At 33.6% G+C, this 4,807-nt stretch overlaps 1 protein-coding gene across 2 annotated transcripts in view; it reads left to right on the forward strand.

Moving 5' to 3' along the window:
- Window positions 1-4,807, forward strand: part of AKAP10 (A-kinase anchoring protein 10) — a 90,019-nt gene that overhangs the window by 28,848 nt on the left and 56,364 nt on the right. The window lies entirely within an intron of this gene.

A 4,807-nucleotide genomic window follows, 5' to 3' on the forward strand; every position in this document is an offset into this window, starting at 1 on the left:
TGGCAATTAATCTTGGATTGTATCCTGGACAGTTTGATTTATATGGTTCTGGGTCATGTTTAAATCCTGTGTAAAATGCTGAAATTTTGCTTTAGCAAGCAAAAGTCCTAGTTAGGTTTAGGCTACAAGTTCCAACCAGCATTCTGTAGTTTGTGGTTCCACAGTCAGTTCAGTTTTGAATCTTAGCTGCATATATGCCTCCCAGTGCCCAGTCTGAGTCCTGGTAGGTAGACAGGTCATAGCTTAGTTCTCACACCCTTGGGGAATGATCTTACAGTCAGATTCATGCATGTTCCGTTCAGGGGTGAGCCCAGTACTACACACATAACCTTATAAGCTTTCATAAACTTCCTCCTCTCTGTGATCTGACACTTTCTGGTTCCTAGGGAGCCCACTTTCCTCGTTACTTGGCTAGAAAGGTAGGGCTTTTAGTTTCCTCACAGTTGAGCACACTTCCCACAGCTGTGTCAGCCTCTTCGGCCAAGTAGCAAGAGGATAAAGAATAAAAGAAATGGGGATTCTCCCCTTCATATTGGGACTACAGTATCTGTCAAAGAATAGGGTTTTTTTGGAGCTTTTGGAGCCTGCCTGGGTGCTGCTGCCATTGCCACCAGTGCTGCCCTGCTATTGTTTGAGGGCCAAGACTAGAGTGAAAGGGAAAAACTAAAAGGGGATTTTTTCTTCACTTTTTGTTTTCCATAGGAGCCCTCTTTTCTGCTCCTTAGACCAGAAATAGAGGGCTTCTCTGGAGCTTTTTCTTTGTGCATCTGCTATGCAGTTTTGACTTTTTGAGTCTAGGGTGGGAACTACTGGAGAAACAAAAAGTGGGAAACTTGCCTCCAATATGGAGGTGCTCAAGTTCTGTTTTTTTCCTCCATCTGCCTATATTATTTATGTTTTCAGGTCCTCAGACACATTTGTCCAGTGTTTTTAGTTGCATTCTGTGGGAGAAATGGAATGGAGTTGTTTATTTCATCTTGACATACTCAGTATTTCAAGTCAAATCAAGTGATATGTTTTCTATGTAAATTTGCTTTTTTCTCCCTTAGAAAGTAAATATATTAGGAAGATAATGGTTTAACGTTTGCCTCTGGTGATTCCTATTATAATTATTTTCATTGTATTAAAGCTTCTTGAGCTATAGAAGGTGGCCATATCTTAATACCTCGTATTTGTATTTAAAGCTTTTCTGGAGCCTAGAAATTCTTACTTTCCTCCTCCTGGTTCCAGCTTGTGCTTTTCATAAGTGATAGAAAATCTCTTTCTTGAATAAACCTTCTTTTTGTAGTTGCATATATCACTCTCAGGGGGCCTAGGGTTTTCGGAGTGTGTTCTTGTAACTCCTTTTTACCAATGAAGGGTTTTGTAATGACCTATGTAGCTTTTGTAACTAAAAGGAGGAATTACACAAAAGAGCTCAAAAGCAGCCTTTAATTTCATCTTGAGTATCTTCTTTAAGATATTCTGTTGTTTATACTTCATTTAAATAGATATTAAGTTTGGTTATAGGATATTTATGCATAGAGGTAGAGGTTAACAAAATGATTTCTTCTGAGCTGATTTTGTAAATGTATTTATTTCACATTTTGCTAATACACGTTCTCCTTAATAGCCACGTGTAACTGGCTGACTAATGCATGCATGATCTTTTAGGAATAGGCTTACATGTTCCTTGTGCTGGACTCCAAGCCCCCTTTGATTATTTTCTCTGCTTTAAGCCATCTTTATCACAAGATATCTTACCTCTCTGACTAAAAAGAATTTATGACCTCAAGGTTTTTCATAAGGATGCTGCTAATAATTTAAAATAATAGGAAAAAAATGGTAATATATGAGGTAAATTTCATTCTTTCAGCAGTTCTTTGTGGTAAGTTTGTTCTTTCAACAAATATTCATTAAGCACGTATTATATAATACCAGGTACCACGGATGCAAAAATAAATGAAATAGTCACAGGCTGGGCATTCAGGAAAATTTTTGTTCAATGCATGAAGTTTGTAGTCTAAAGAATTTCTTTTTTTTTTTAAACTTTTATCTTTTGTACCTGAATTGTTCATATTTGACTCTGTTATTTATGCGCCCTGAAACTATCTTATCACAGCTTTGTCTTTAAGATATGTCCATTTTAATGAAATGCTGTTGTATCTTGGTTACATGTAAGTCTTGGGTAAAATTCTAGATATGTTTGTATTATCTTATGGAGTCAGTTGGTATTTTGTGTTTTGAGGTTTGTTGTGGTTAAGGATTAATTTCAGTTAAAAGACATGGTTTCAGCTATTTAAATATTTAAAAACTTCTTATTGAAATACTAAATTGAGTATTGTAGTTTTAAACATTGCTCAATTAATTGAAGTTCTTTATTTCCAGTAATCTGGCCTCATAGTCCCTAAAAAGTTATGTTTTTAAAAAACAAAACATGTTTTTAGCAATTTCCATGTTCCTTTGTTCTTTTATTAAAGAGTATTTTAGAAACTGGACCAGAGCATTTGTCTTAGCCCAGTATTTATTGGGTTAAAAATGTTTATTAAAATATTTAAAATATGTTAATGCTTTTTTATTCTTAAAGAAGTGAAAATTAAGTTTTCTAGATCCAAAAGAAAGGTACAACCTCATTCTATGTTTCTGAAGTGAAATGTAGTTAATATTTTATTTAAGGGTATCATAAGTTCTTTCAGTGAGTTTAATCCCCAGAAAACAAATGTACATTAACAGCTATCTATATAAGTTGTTTAAGCATTTGTTTGGGATTGGCAGCTGTTTTTAGTTAGTGGAAAAGCAAAAATTTAGAAATAACCCAAGTTCTGAGTTTTAGGTTTTTTGACAGACATTTTCTGCAAAACCAATATCTCTGTTCTAATTAGCAATTTGCTCTTAGTGGCTATGCAATAAATATTTATTGAAATAATGGAATTAGCTTGGATTATTTTCGATCTGGTTAAATGCAAAACAATCCCCCCAGATCTTCATAATTGATACCTTTCATCAAGGCCCTGGTTGCAGAGAGGATTAATTCACCAAAAAAGCATAGCCTCCCTTCCCAAAAACATATCTATAATTTTATAACTCTGTATATTGGAGATGGTATTGGCTATGAAGTTAGACCTTAGCTTTAGTACTAACTCTGGCACTTTTTTTTTTTACTATGAATTCTTTTCTATTTTCAAATTTTTTTTAGTTTTTTTTAGTTGTGAAGAAATACATGAACAAATTTTCTTAACAAATTTTTAAGTGTACAGTATAATATTGTTAACTGTACGTACAGTGATACACAGCAGATCTCTAGAACTTTTTCATCTTACCTAACTGAAACTTTACACCTGTTAATAGCAACCTTCTATTCACTCCCTGGCAATTATCATTCTATTTTCTGCTTCTATGAGTTTGACTGTTTTAGATACAACATGTAAGTGGAATCATGCAGTATTTGTCCTTCTCTGACTGGCTTATTTCACTTAAGCATAATGTCCTCAAGGTTCATTCATGTTGTCACATATGGTAGGATAGGCTCCCCCTTTTTTTGTTTTATGTACAGGATGTTTATTGAATTAGCTTTTGTTAAAGTGAAAACTTGGAGGCAACCTAAATACTCAACAGTAGGAACACATTTAAATGGATTGTACTCATTAAGATATCCTCTTTTTTGATGGCTAAACACTAATTCAATGTGTATGTGTGCATACACTTTTTTTTTTGAGTAATCTCAATTTAGTTTTCCATAGTAGCTACCCCATATTATATTCTTACCAACAGTGTACAAAGGCTTCAGTTTCTGTATATCCAACTTTTTCTTCTTCTTCTTTTTTTTTTTTGGATAAATGGCCATCCTAACAGATGTGAGATGATATCTCATTGTGGTTCTGTTCCATTGATCTATATGTCCGTCTTCCTGCCATTATACTATTATTATTCTTGTAGTTTTATAATATATTTTGAAATCAGGTAGTGTGATGTCTACACCTTTGTTGTGTTTTTTTTTAAGGTTGTTATGGTTATTGGAGTCCTTTGTGGTTCTGTATGAATTTTAGGATAGTTTTTTCTGTTTCTGTAAAAAACACCATTTAAATTTTGACAGAGATTGCATTTAATCTATAGTTCATTTTGGGTAGTATTGGAATCTTAACAATTTTAAGTCTTTCAGTTCATGAACACAGAATGTCTTTTCATTTATTTGCGTCTTTAATTTCTTTCAGCAAGGTGTTACATTTCTCAGTGTATAAATCTTTCACTTTCTTGGTTAAATTTATTTCTACATATTCTTTTTGATGCTATTGTAAATGAGGTTGTTTTCTTAAATTCCATTTTTGATAGGACAGTCCATGGTTGGTATATAGAAATGCAACTGATTTTTGTATGTTGATTTTTGTCCTGTAACTCTCATAATTATCCTATTTCTAACAATTTTTTTAAAGTCTTTTTTTTTTTAAATTTTTATTATTTTTTTATGGTGACATTGGTTAATGAAATCAGATAAGTTTCAGCTGTACATTTTAACAGTAAGGCATGTTCATCCCATAGTTGATTTCTTTCCATCACCATATATTTGGCTCTGTTTACCCCACCTACTTTTCCCTTCCCCCTTCCCCCTCCCCCTTCTCCCCTACTCTCTGGAAACCACTAGTCTTTTGTCCATGACCATAATCTTTGTTTGTTTGTCCTGTTCATTTGTTGCTTTTAAGTTTACATCCCACATATAAGTGATATCGTGTGATTTTCAACTTTTTCTATCTGGTTTATTTCGCTTAGCATAATTATCTCGAGGTCCATCCATGTTGTCGCAAATGGCAGTATTTCATCTCTTCTTATGACT

This window comes from Pteropus vampyrus, unplaced genomic scaffold (assembly GCF_000151845.1).
Source record: "Pteropus vampyrus isolate Shadow unplaced genomic scaffold, Pvam_2.0 Scaffold44, whole genome shotgun sequence".
NCBI classification, from domain to species: domain Eukaryota; kingdom Metazoa; phylum Chordata; class Mammalia; order Chiroptera; family Pteropodidae; genus Pteropus; species Pteropus vampyrus.